Source organism: Neolamprologus multifasciatus, chromosome 9 (genome assembly GCF_963576455.1).
Source record: "Neolamprologus multifasciatus chromosome 9, fNeoMul1.2, whole genome shotgun sequence".
NCBI classification, from domain to species: Eukaryota; Metazoa; Chordata; class Actinopteri; order Cichliformes; family Cichlidae; genus Neolamprologus; species Neolamprologus multifasciatus.
This window is the reverse complement of record NC_140447.1, coordinates 7,933,236-7,947,611: the sequence shown is the minus strand read 5'-3', so window position 1 is coordinate 7,947,611 and position 14,376 is coordinate 7,933,236. Positions and strand designations below refer to the sequence as shown.

The window sequence follows — 14,376 nt, the reverse complement described above, 5'->3', positions numbered from 1 at the left end:
CCCCACAGCTATAACCTTGACTTCTTCACAGGGCTCGGAGCAACTCCCAAATTCACTTATGGAGATGGATTTCTGGGCTCGTTTTCCCAGGAGGCAGCAGTCCTGCACTCAGATATTTACATTCATCCAATCAAGTGTCAGACAGTAGCACGTATATATATTTCATTGAGCTCATGAGCTGCCAGCCATTACCACCTCCACCGCGTGGAGATCAAAGTCTGACTCCTTTATTTCACTTTCTCGCTGAATGGTAGATGAGAATAGGGATACACCTCCCAGGCATGTATGAAGCTACTGCCAACAGCTAGTTAGCTTAAAATGTAAACATAGGTATATCATAAACGTCAGCCTGGAACTGGAAGCAGGGGGCAAACAGCTTGCCCGGCTCCAAAGGTAACACAATCCTACCAGCATATTTAGAGTTCACTAATAAACACATGCCAGGTTAGCTGTTTCCACTCAAAATACTAAGGTAAAAATGTGCAGAAGCACTCCTTATCTAACTCTTGGCAACAAAGTAGATGAACACATTTACCAAAGTATTCATATACCCCCTTCAAATCAGACAATGTGCCATTCAGACACATTTTTGCTTCAGTAGCCTATTAACTGACAGATTTCTTTCCCTAAATACAAACCAAACAGGCCATTAGGCTTCATTTCAATATTTTACTGGTCTTCATTCTAACATTGCTCAGCCAAGCTATTTCAGCTGCAAGGAGCCTGACAGTTATCATATTTACCTTCTGTCATGGCAACGCTGACAAGAAGCGTTTAAGCTAATGCTGGTTGAGTATCTCAGGATGTGGCCCGTACCACGAATGCACTGGGTGAAAAAAAAAGCTGTGAGGTAAGACTTTGTGCACATTCTGCTGCAGTGTAAATACAACCTCATTTCTGAATGTCCCTTCTTTGTAATGCCGATTCAGGGAAGTATCTCCTATCTGTCTTTTCACAATCACTAACAAGAAGCCCATAAAAATCACAGCCAGACTGCTCCGAATAAAAGCGATACTGTCTGTGACCATATATGTCCCGTAGCAGTGGTCCCGTGGCCATCTGCACCCAAAAATTATAATAAGCATTATAAGCATGTTGATTGAACTCAGAAAGAAGAATTGTTAGAGTGTCCTCTGTAGCAGTGAAAGGATCATATTTTCCAAAGGCCTCAGGAGGTCTTGTACGGTCCTTGCCAAATGGTGCTAAAGTCACGCAGCAGGCTATAAAACGCTACTGTACACAGTAACTGAGGTCTCCTTAGAGGCAGATGAACCACAGCTGAAGATAGAAACCATGCAGATGTCCACTTAAGGAACTGGTCTTGGTTTTGAAACGTCTGCCTAGGCTGGATTTCCAATGAGTCAGGTTGGTCCAAGATTTTAGAATAACTTTGATTGCTTTCCCCCCATGAATTCAGACTTCTGTCCTGGAATACTGGGTACATTGGGTTTATGCAGTCTAAATAGTGATTAGTCCATGTAGGTCTTCTTTTTTTTGTTTAACCAGACAACAGCATTTGTGAGAAAAGAAAAAAAAAATCAGGCTTTTAACCCTCAGGTGATTGTACGTGGCCCTCATTCATTGGGGTCATTTATGACATTTGTTTTCTTTTACTGTAAATAGACAAAACAAATTGCAATACAATCAATTCAATTCAAATCCTATAATATTAAAATACATCTATTCCTTTACCCTGCACAACTTTCAGTTCATGTAAGAAAATCAAACAAGGTGGAAAGTTGAAAACATCTTTTATGATTAAAAATATCACAACAGCAACTATAAATGTAAGACTTGAGTCATGAATGAACCCACTTTGTTATTAAATAGCTAATTGTGATCTCCACATATGGTTTGTGATATAAATAATAGTCTTTTGGATGATTCCTAAAAAATAAGAATAGCACGAATTTACAAGCAGTGTTAAGTATGTTTAAACACATAAACAGGGTTTATAAATTACGGTGTTACGGTTAATGTTTTAGTTGCTAAACACCAGTAACCGTCTCTACAGTCTCCAATTAAAGATAGCAAGTCACACATCACCAGAAGATTAAAAGAATCATTAAGTTTTAAACACAAATATAAGATTCTTTTAAGAAATATCAACACTGAACTGGAAGTCTTAGCTCTGCTTTTTAAATGTACTAGATTAGCTTAAACATTATTAATAATAAGAAGTTATCAAAAAAGTAATGAAAAGTAAGTCCATGGCGTATCAAACAACAGCCAAGGAACATATGTTATCCCTGCATAAACATAGAAAAACAATGCTAATTGGCTTATCTATAGCCAGAAGTCACATACTCACATTTTTTGGACTAGACTAGACATCTGATAAATGTCAGCAGTCTGCTTAAGCAGAAAGGTTGTTTGTAGCCTGACTTCATCAAACTGATGAAATTCTGAATCCAGACAGCTTCTCTGTGCAATTTCATGCCTAACATGTGTACACATTTATCTGAGTAGGGGGAGAAAACAAAGGGATCCATAACTAACATCTGGAAGAATGAGCTCCTGCATTGGCCGAGTGTGCCCGCTCAATTCCAGATTTATGGTAACATTACAGCTTTGGCTCCGGGTATGTGCTTGAGCAATGTGAAGCCTATTTATTTGCTGGCCTTCGAAACTGCCTGCCACACTCATGCAGTTTGCCAGGTCTGCTGCCTCTCACACTGTCGCTATGTCTCTCCTCCAACCTCCCAGCATGTTTAAAAATCACAATATGTTCTTATAAAATGGTAAAATATGTTTTAGCATCTGTTTTTAAGACCTTTTAAATACCACTCTGATTGTTCGGTAATGCCATTGTTTTAAAATACAAACCCAATTCCAATGGGACGCTGTGTAAAACTGGAATAAAAAAACAGAATGCAATGAGTTTGCAAATCTCATAAACCGACAGAACATAGTAAACATGTCAGATGCTTAAACTAAGCTTTTTACTATTTTTTTAAAAGTATTAGCTCATTTTGAATTTGATGACAGTAACAAAAAAGTTGTGATGAGGCAATCAAAAGGCTGGAAAAGTAACTAAAGTACTAAAAAGAAAAAGCTGGAGGAACATTTTGCAGCTACTAGGTTAACTGGGCATCTTAGTGAGCCAGAGTTTCTCAGATGTAAAAAACTGCATCAACAAATTGTGGAACAATTTTAGAACAATGCTGTTAAAAATGAAATTCTGAAGACTTTGAAACTGTTGTCATCTACAGTACATAATATCAGCCAAAGACTCTGAGAATCTGCACAAAGGATAAGACTGAAAACCGATAATTGATGACTGTGATCTTTGGTAAATGGACTGGTTCTTATATAGACCTTTTACTCTTACTACTTTCACTCAAAGCGCTGTACACAACCCATTCACACCCATTTGCACAAGCACATTTTTCTAAGTGCTTTCTAAGTAACATTCACACACACATTCATACTCCGATGGATGCATCGGAGAGCAATTTGGGGTTAGTATCTTGCCCAAGGATATTTGGCATGCAGACTAGGGGAAGCCAGGGATTGAACCACCAACCTTCCGATCAGTAGGTGACCTCTACCACCTGAGCTACAGCCACCCCAAAACCTTTGAGGCTCCACATTGCACTACATTAAAAACAGGCACAACTCTGTCATGGAAATCTCTGCACGAGCTCAGGAACACCTCTAGAAATCACTGCCTGCGAACACAGATGGCTGTGCCATCCACAAATGCAAATCTAAAGTCAGTCGTGCAAAGAAGAGGCCCTATGTCAATGTGATCCGGAAACCCAAAGTGGAAAGATGTTCTGTGGTCAGACGAATTAAAATTTGAAGTTATTTTTGGACACTGCATCCCCCAGACTGAGCTTATATATATTTTTCTTCAGGGAAAGCTTTGCATATTTGAGCAAGACAATGCTAAACCACCTACTGCAGCTATTGCAATAGCATGGTTTTGTGGTAGAAGATGCTGAACTAGCCTGCGTGCAAAATTTGGCATATCATGAAATGAAAAATTTAACTATCCCCTATCAGAGAACAGTGGGACAACATTCCTCTCCCAAAAGAACAAAAACTGCTCTTTTGGGAGAGAAATGACTGTTGGTAAAAAACAGCAGATGTTTCCCTGTCCCAACTTTTTAGAGAAAAGCTGTGATCAAATTTAAAATGAGCCAATATTGTTTTTTTCTTAAAATGGTCCATCTTCTCAGATTAAACAGTTGATATATGTTCTATGATCCATTGTGATTAAAATATAAGATTATGAGATTTGCAAATCATTGGATTTGATTATTTACACTTATGGGCACAATATCCCAACTTTTTTGGAATTGGGTTTGTATGTTTCACTAGATCTGGACTGTGTGGGATTTCTTTCCATGTGACCACAGAGATGAGACCCACAACCAACACACCCCCCCCCCCGGCAGACCTGACTGAATCCTGCTCAGTCTATCAACAATGTATTTTTGTGTTCCCAAACACAGAAAGTGTTAACGTGAGAGGACCTTCCAGTCTCTCTCCAGGCCTCACTTGCTGCCAAACCACATTCCTCCAGCAGCTGCCATTTCTTACATCTGCTGCATTGACGTGGTTACACTTGACTGTAGTAAGGAATTTATTTAGATTTTCTGTGATGAAATATTACACAGACACACCAGGCCGTGCTCTCCCCTATGTCTTATTTGTGATCCCCCAGTTGTCATTATGTTACGGGTGGTTGTGGCTTCTATTTTACTCTGGAGTGAAACAACATAAGTCAACGTAAGCCTTTATGAGTATTTTGTACATTTATTATCACTAAACGAGTCTTTTTGTTATTTTTTATACAGCAACTTGTGGTTAAAAAACCTTAAAAAATGCTTTTGAATTCTAATTATGCTCACAATAATCATACAGGATGATAAAGAGTAAACAAAAAAACAAAAAATGCCATCAACAACCTAAAAATATCAGTTAATGGTACATCCAGTGGATCAGTGGCAAAAATGACTGTAATGTTTTGGCCAGTATAAAACACTAGCACCTGAAGATGAGATCATTTTATCCCAGGTTTATAATGAACGTCAATGCATAAGTATAAAAATCCCCATCTAACTTAAATGATGAGCTGGTGTTGTGTCCACACATAACAGACAACTTGTGTCTTAAAGTGTATCTTTAGACACTTTGTTACTAGCAGCTGCCATTAAACATATAATTTATTCCTATTTCTTCAGCGGACTCTGTGAAAAATACCACAGATACACACGGGCCCAATCTTTCAGCATGACAATCATCCCAAAGACACTGTCATATCGTCTTGATGAATTCTCAATCATCCAGGAAAATAAATCTCCAAAAGTTGATTCTGTTCATCTGGACGTAGCGTTTTCTGGGAGAAACATTTCGTCACTCATCCAAGTGACTTCTTCAGTCTCAGCTGACTGCAGGTTTCCCCAATCTTATAAACAGTACATTTGCATAATGACTGAAACCAGCGCACTGAAGGAACAATGGGCTGTGAGGTCAGTTCCTTAATCTTAATTATGCAAATTCTCATGACCATTGATCAACAACCACTGACCAAAACCCACTGATCAAAGACCACTGATCAATGGCCATGAGTACCATTCACAGAAAGTTGGGGAATGGCTGCAATCACAGCATTGTAAGATGGCGAAAGATGTATCCTTAGGCCCCCTCCTCGATTCAGAGATGGTCTTTCCCTTTTCACGTAAATGGCCTCCTTGACTCCACGTTCAAACCAGCGTTCCTCCCTGTCCAGGATGTGTACATCTTCATCCTTAGGATGAGGATGTACACATCCTGGAACTGACCTCACAGCCCATTGTTCCTTCAGTTTCAGTCATTATGCAAATGTACTGCAGGTTTCCCCAATCTTAATCAGTACATTTGCACAATGACTGAAACCAGCCCACTTCCCGGACAGGGAGGAACGTTGGTTTGAGCGCGGAGTCAAGGAGGCCATTTACATGAAAAGAGAAAGACCATCTCTGAATCGAGGAGGGGGCCTAAGGGTACATCTTTCGCCATCTTACAATACTGTGATTGCAGCCATTCCCCAACTCTCTGTGAATGGTACTCATAGCCATTGATCAGTGGTCTTTGATCAGTGGGTTTTGGTCAGTGGTTGTTGATCAATGGTCATGAGAATTTGCATAATTATGATTAAGGAACTGACCTCACAGCCCATTGTTCCTTCAGTGCGCTGGTTTCAGTCATTATGCAAATGTACTGTTTATAAGATTGGGGAAACCTGCAGTCAGCTGAGACTGAAGAAGTCACTTGGTAAATGGTAAATGGACTGATTCTTATATAGCGCTTTTCTACTCTCTCGGAGCACTCAAAGCGCTCTATACAACATGCCACATTCACCCAATCACACCCATTCTCACAAGCACTTTAACTATACTTAGTGCTATCTACCTACATTCACACACATTCATACTCCGATGGACGCATCGGAGAGCAACTTGGGGTTAGTATCTTGCTCAAGGATACTTGACATGCAGACTGGAGGAGCCAAGGATCGAACCACCAACCTTCCGATCAGTAGGTGACCTGCTCTACCTCCTGAGCTACAGCCACCCCTTGGATGAGTGACAAAACGTTTCTCCCAGAAAACGCTACGTCCAGATGAACAGAATCAACTTTTGGAGACACTGTCATATCGGTAAAAGAATACCTGGATAGAAGAAGACACAATGAAACAGTATCAGTCATAGATTGGCCTCACCAGAGCCCAGGCCTCAACATTGTTAAAGGCTGTACTGAGAATTTCAGGCTTGTTAGAATTGCACAAACCCTCTGTGCAAACTCTATATACTGTATTCTCATGTATGTTTGTATGCTTAATAGCACCTGTTTCCTGTTTTTCTACCAAAATATAAACATTAGTGGTGGCTCAAGACTTTTCGACACTACCTTACAACAGAATGTATTTATTAACTATATCTAAGCAAAAACAAAAAGAGACAGAGAGAAAAGTTAAAGTTGTGTGCCCATCTGAGTTAAAAATCCAAGAACTCCTTTTTTTTTTACATGTGGAAAGTGGGCGCATGATGCACCCACCTCAATGAGGCACTCTGTGTGCAAATTGCAAACCTTGCAAGACTCCACTTTCCTCAACTGCTCAATACATCAGGCTAAAACCCACATTTCAGTGCCTGAATGAGGTTTTACCCCACATGGAATGGGCAGCCATATCAGCATCGGAGGGCAAAGTGGCTGCTGGTGACACCACAGAATGCGAAAACAACAATCATGCAATCATGGCTTATCGTGCCGCCATGAGTGTTATTTTTGAATTATGCTGCCTCGCTAACTGGCAACACCCAAAATTCATTCACAGGAACCGAAATAAGACTTAAATGAAAGGTTTCTTCCTGCGGAACAATAAGGCCTGTTTGTAATGAAAGTTATGAAACCTCATGACCATGACCTTTGCCTGTACACCAAATATTCTAACTCTTCCATGTTCCAATACGACTGCTATATTAAGGCCTAGTAAAAAGTTGTTTTCGACAGTAGCTGACACCGTTTCAGGTGACATGACATTGACAGTGCCTTTGATAAGACAGCGATAATTGTGCTATGAATGTTTTCCTTAACTACAGTAGCTGAATTTAGACTAGTCTAACCTTAAACCTTGATTGATGTCAGGTTGTCAAAGCACACACACAAAATAATGGCAGCTTTGCATTAAAAAGTACACAGCTGAACAAATGACACTTAAAGCTGGGGTAGGCATCACTGGGGAAACATGCAGTAATAACCTTTCAGCAAACTGTGATTAAAGTTGTCTGAGAGGAAATTTGACTTGTGCACCTCCTGTGGGATCTGGTTTCAGGCTTCAGAAAAAGTGTCCACATTGGCAGCGGGATGTGGTGGATGAATGGGTTAAACAGAGCAGTTTTACTAAAGAAAGTTGAGTTCGTGTCATTTGTAAAGCCAAATGTCTATGTAGTGTTTGGCGTTACTATTTATAGGGTGTTTCTATGCACATGCTGGTCTGGTTGGAGGGGTTAGACGGGAGAGAGAACATTTTTTTTAATCTAATCTCTCCCCTTTGCCAATTTGGACTCCCAGGCTGGGAACCAGTGTCCTAGCAATTAGACTGCTGATCATAATGGTGCTAATCTATGGAGCAGCAGATCCAGAAAATTGTGTTTGTTAGTAACGCATTGTGAAAGCAAGTACAAACTTGGGACGAACATTGAGTCCTGAGGCATTTCAAATCCTTCCACGGTTCCCCTTTGGATCTGAAACGAGATGCATTGTACTTTGATGAGGCTGGATGCTGGAAGGCCAGCAGCAAGTTTGGAGTTCGTCAATTCCAAAACAATGACTGTGAATAATCTCAAGTCCAACTCAAAAGAGAAACTGAGTTCAAAACATTCTCAGGGTAATTTTAAGTGCTGAAATATGGACATACCGACTCCCATTGTGGGATTTCATGTGTATATGAAAATAGATATGTCTTCTTGACTTTTGTTTGCACCAACACAAGTAAAAGTACCAGTTCTCACCCCTTGGCTTGCATGTCATCCTGCCTGTCCCTGATCCCTTGTTGGCAGCTGTATGTTGGCTTGGGAACACAACACCTCTGGAAGGGGTGTCATTGTTTGTAGCAGCTGTTTAGTCGGCCTGTCTCAGGAGCTCAGGGGAAGGCCAATTACCAGGATTTAGGCTGTTGGGAAACAGCTGAGGTCCAGGCAGCTTAACTGCTTGTCCAGTGTTGTTACTATCACTGTGTGCGTGTGTGACACTTGGATGGACTGAAAAGAGGGATCCAGGGAGGAAATTCACAAGCATTATCCTCCAATAAACAAACAGGGAGCTCTACTTCATGTGGCGGTTCATGGTGGGCTTGTTTGGATGGTAGAGGGAAACAGTAAAAGATCTGACTAACCTCTGGACAACAGCGCTGAACATGAGAGCTGTTGTGTTGCAGGGCTTTGCGGTGAGACTGCGACTGGGATTATGTCAGTTTACGGAGGAGAGGAACACACGATTTGCGTGGTTGGACTTTGTGTAAGCATTTTCTTGCCGACAACACGGCGCGGCGCATGTAGGAGCGCCTGCGGTCAATGAAATCATGTGAATGAAAGCTGAAAAACTTGACACCAGGTATCAAAGCATAGATTTCCTGCATTCCCTCGCCCCCGAAGACCCGTTCGTGTTCCGTTTCACGAAGAGCACGTCTCTCTTTTCTGTGAGAGGAGTTTACTCTGGCAACTCAACCACCTACACTTATCCATTTCCTAGTGCTCTCAGGTCAGAACAATGTGCATGCCTCCACATGCTGTTCTTACAAGTGCAACTGACCTTTTTTGTTTCAAACTGGCATGTGTCACAATTTTCCCTCCGACCCTCTCTCAAAACAAAACGGAGATGATGTCCACCTGTAATAACACCCAGCGTGTCCTCGTTTGGCCACAACCAGTGTTTACTTGCGGTTCCGTGTAAGCACGGCTCTCTCCGTCTTGTTCTCGGTGGTTTGCGAAGACGTTTATTATGAGAAACGAAGACAGGAAATATTTTTCAACTGCCTTAGGTTAGCTCAACAAGGAGAGGGAGTCAGAAACCACACCACAATAAAGCGCAACGCAGAAGAAGTGCAGAGAAATGTGGCTTTAATATAATAGTGGAATCAAGAAGAGAAAGGCGGAATGTGAGTGATTTGAGGAAATGATACATAATGAAAGAGAACACAAGACAAGACAAATGAAGCGTGAAAGGCAGGAGTCGGATTCTTTCTCGGGTGAAAAGAACGTTGTCTTCACCGTGAAGATGAAATATCTACAGGTAAAACAAAAATCTGAAATAATGAAAGTAATTCTTTTAGTTTGTTATCTATGCGCTCACTGTGCAGTGCAGTTCAGCTCATTCTTGCGTGTCTACTCAAAGCTCCCAGACTAATGCAAACTTAAAGTGAAACTGATCTACAGTACAGATGTGCCCGTTGGGAAAACATAATAATTTATAGGGTCTAATTTGTAATAATAAGGCTTCGCTGACCCTTTTTCCCTCCCATGTGATTAGTTCTGTTCACACAGTGTCCGTGATCTAAGCGGTGGCCTTAATGTCTCGCCTTCTCAAACACCCATGAAGTTCCAGTTGATCCAAAACAGTCCCAAACCCGAAATGATTGCAAGGCCGGATGAATTTTTTAATCAGTCAATTCTTTCAGGAATCTAACAATTAGGCCCAGCGGTTCCCTTGTATTTGCATCCAAAAGACAAAGTCCTGGTTTGAATGAACGGAGGCTCCTCGAAGCATCCTTCGCAGCAAGGTAACTAATTACTTCAGCATGCCACTGGAGTCGTGTTTCTTCATCGAATGGGGAAATGGTTTTCAGAACGACTGCTTTCTTAGATTTCCCTCTGAGTGGTTTTACCTGGTGTCAGCGAGAGTTTAGTTTGCAGCAAAATGGCGAAGGTGAAGTCCAGAGAAGTCTGTCTCATGCGCCGAGATAACCGTGCACTTCCATGCCTCCTGTCAAGTCCTTCACCAGCAAATGCAGAGAAGCCACAGATAAAAAGGTGACTGGGAAAGCTATAGGCAGAGTGGAATATCACTTAGGTTTTCAATGGAAAATGTTGCTCAGGGAATCTGGGGTTTGGCCAGCTAAGTGCAGTGAGGGATGAGAGGTCAAAAAAGCTGAAAGGATTACTTCAGGAAGTGTCAGCGAGAGCCATCTCGCAGGTCCAGAGACAGCTGTGTAACAGGAAAACCGACGGGACATCCTGATTGGTTCTGATTCGTAATGAAACCACAGGATGCCTCTTGCAACACAAGCCAGATTGTGGTGTTCACTCCCTCCAGTTTGGTAAAAGCTCTGTCACCATCTTACAAAACCCTTGCAGCCTTGTTTCCTCTAGCTTGTTACCTCTCCTGCCAAGAGAGAGGTCTTGGCCTCAGCTCCGTGGCAGAGCTCAGGTTTGGGAAACGCAGTGGCATGGTAGAGCCATTAATATACAGGAAGGACTGAGCCCCAAGGAAAAGGACACACCTCGGAAGTGTGAGGCTTTGTCTGTTGGCTTTATCATGCAGAATCCACCGTACCGCAAATGTTCAAATTATAGTTGCAGACTATAGTAGGTATCCACATTATGACAGAGGATATAGAAAACCATAACTTTATGAAACCTATATTCAAAGCCATTTATCTCCTTCTGCTCTCTTCAACTGCAAAGAGACAGATTTTGATGGGATCCCAAGTTGAACAAATAAAGTCAAACATTCTCGTTAAGGTAGCAAAAATACACATGAGATAGCAAACGCTGGGGCCCAAACCACTAATGTGTGGTATGCGGTTGACGCAGCTAACTGCTGTGTACATTCAGTTCTCCCAATGGTTTGTCATGATTAGTTTGTTTAGCTCTTAAAAACCACCACGCCTTTTGTGTCATAGACAAGCATCTCCTATATTGCATTTAGTGTCGAGCCGTGGCCCATAGATGGAATTAAGACTTCGGCCTCCTTACATATACAAAAGAAGGCTAAAGTTGCCCAAAGTGACCGTTTGCAGAATTTGTGTTTGCATGTTCTTCACTCATCAAAACGTTTGAAATGATAAAAAATAACACTCCTGTATGTAATTTGCGGCACTTTCATTCTCTCTAAATACTCTTACCATGTAAAATTTCTTCAGTTTGTGTTTAAATCTGGACTATAACTGAATAAAGTAACTGAACGTACTATTAGAGGTTTCGCTTATTGTTGTAAACCCAAATAGATTTACTACAAATCTCCTCAGTTCCACACAGGCTATATATGTTTTTGTGTTTTACATGTAGAAACCCTACATTTGATCGCACATTTCTCACCAATGTTCTTTACATCTACGATAAAAGCATCACTTCCGTTGATTGCTGATATTGCTAACAGTTTAACATGTTAGCAATTTTTTAATATTTAAGCTTTAATTGAATATGCATGTACCCACCTTAACCACCTGTAGCTTGTAATAGCCTGTTTTAAAGAGGGTGGAGTGCTTTCAGTTATCAGTTAACACTAGGATGCTTGGTTAACAAGGCCAGACGCAGGTAGTTGTAAGTAATATCACAGCTCAGTCACACTAGAGTGAAAAAAGAATGGCAGCCACTAGGAAAAATTGTTGGTTTCTTGTTTTTTTTTCTTCTTACTTGTTTTTGCTTTCAGCAGCTGATTGCAAGTAGTTACAGTGACCTGTCTCCAAACAACAACAGTCTGACTGCAATCACTGTCAGACAGATTGTTGAAGGTTTGCAAATCATTGCCAACTAATTTCAAAATGTGGACAGATTGCCAACGGGTTGCAATCAGTCTGAGTAAGCTTGCACAACACATTAGTCATGCATCTCTTTGCAATAGGAGGCTCAACTTAAAAGGTTGTACTCTTGTTTTCTTTTTGAACCTATGAGCTTCTGGCTTGACCTGCAAGCTAATGTGAAATTCCACTTAGTGCAATTTTTGTTGTGTATGCAGACAACAGCAGATTTGTGATTCCTCTTCTATTTATCACAGTTAATCGCCCTATCAGCACAAACAGATACCTGTTTGCGAAACAGAGGGCCTCAATTGGCCAAATGAGGAAGGTTTTTAGAACTTCCACATTGGCTTAATTTTCACCCGTGGAAGTTGTTGCTTGGTATTAAGTTCATTAGTGCACCAGTAACAAAAAAAACAAACAAACAAACCCCCAAACCCCATCGATTTCATTTAGAGGTTTATTCATTGCTTTCATCAAGTAACAACTGTTTTTATAAAAGATATTTTACATGAGAGCAAATCGGACAAGATGAGGAGATATGTGTTTGGTCATTGGATTGAAAATCCAGTCTCTATCAAAACAAACAAACAAATAAACATAACATTTCAATTTATATAACTTAACAATAAAAGAACCAAACTATGGTCACCACTTTCTTTGTTTCGACAAAGTCTGAAATAATAATTTATAAGCTTTAATATACGTTTGCTTTCCATTCGTCAGCATGGTTGTGAAAGCATGGTTTGTGCTGGAGAAAGACATATACAGTACCAAAACTCTTGGCTTTGTTTATACTTGTAGGGTTTTCTTTTTTTTTTTCTTGGGGGGGGGGGGGGGGGGTGGCAGGTAGGAACAACAAAGGCATCTTTGTTGTCTCTGAAGCCTCTGTCCTTTTGCTCTGCCTCTTCCCAGAAAGCGGGTATTGTGTGAGGTGTGAGGGTCACGAGCGGCCCAGAGGTTCAGAAGTGCGATTAGAAACACAAGGAGCGGGTCCGACGGTACCCCGCAGCCACCCTGCCTGGATCAGGTGTATAAAAAACACATGTGGGAGCCCCCCCACCTGCATAAGCAAATAGTGCCTGGGGAGTGGCTAGTGCGATTCATTCCATAATACTTCCATAGTCACACTAACAGGATTAACATAGAGTTGTCCTTCATTTCTCTTTACTTCCATTCATTTTTATGTAAAAACACCTCCACTGAAAACTGTAAGTGCAGCTTTTTTTTTAAACAGTTTGCACATTCAAGACACATAAAAAGGTCAAAAAGTTACTTTGTGCAGCTTCACTCCCTCTCAAAGTCCTTGACCAGATGCACAGTCTGGGTTTGTCAAAAAAAAGAAGGAAAACTGCACAATTTCTGAAGGAGTGTACATTTTGACACATATAAACAGTACCTTGAAGATATACATAAAATTAAAAAGTCAGCACAGAGAGCCAACTTCAACTTCTCCCATTGACTTCAATTTCATTCCCCCTGTTTGTGAAGTTGGCATCGGCCCCCACAAACGTTTCTAACATATGCACCGTACATTAGTACATTCTAGATTCCTTCCATTGGATGACAGAAGAAGCGCTTGATGCTTAAGAGAAACAAGAACAAAACAGTCAGACACACACACACAGACACAGACGGACAATAACAAATACTTGCTTGGCCGACGAAAAGATAATACTGAAATGTATTTTTGAAGTCGGGGGTAAAAAAAACGGAACGAAGGAGAAGAAAGTCAAACTTTTAAGCCTGTCCTCTGGCTCCTTGTAAACAGCAATTAGAATGTAATGCTAAACAGCTGAGAGGGCTGAGGATCAAAAGGCTGGGGGTGCTCGTGGCGGTGGCTTTTTTTTTTCTCATACTAGACCATCTTGTTCTGAGCGCAGACGTGAAAAGGCAACAGTGTCCGCATAAAACACTGATAATGCAAAGCAAAAACATCCCTTTTAGGTCATGGCATTCCTCCACTGAGCCTTAAAGCACGCCTCAAATGCATATATCTTTGTCACCGCGTCTTCATTTGGGTCCAGCTGAGCGTCATGTGCACATTTGAGCAAGTAAAAAGCCACGATAAGAAAGGAATCCTTCGCTGGTTAATGAAATCCAAGGCCGAGATGTGGACAAGGAGGAGAGAGCTGGCTGCTTATCTG

At 41.1% G+C, this 14,376-nt stretch overlaps 1 long non-coding RNA gene across 1 annotated transcript in view; it reads right to left on the bottom strand.

Annotated features, from left to right (window-relative positions):
* The window catches only part of LOC146510968 (uncharacterized), a 395,415-nt gene that overhangs the window by 328,312 nt on the left and 52,727 nt on the right, over positions 1 to 14,376 (bottom strand). The window lies entirely within an intron of this gene.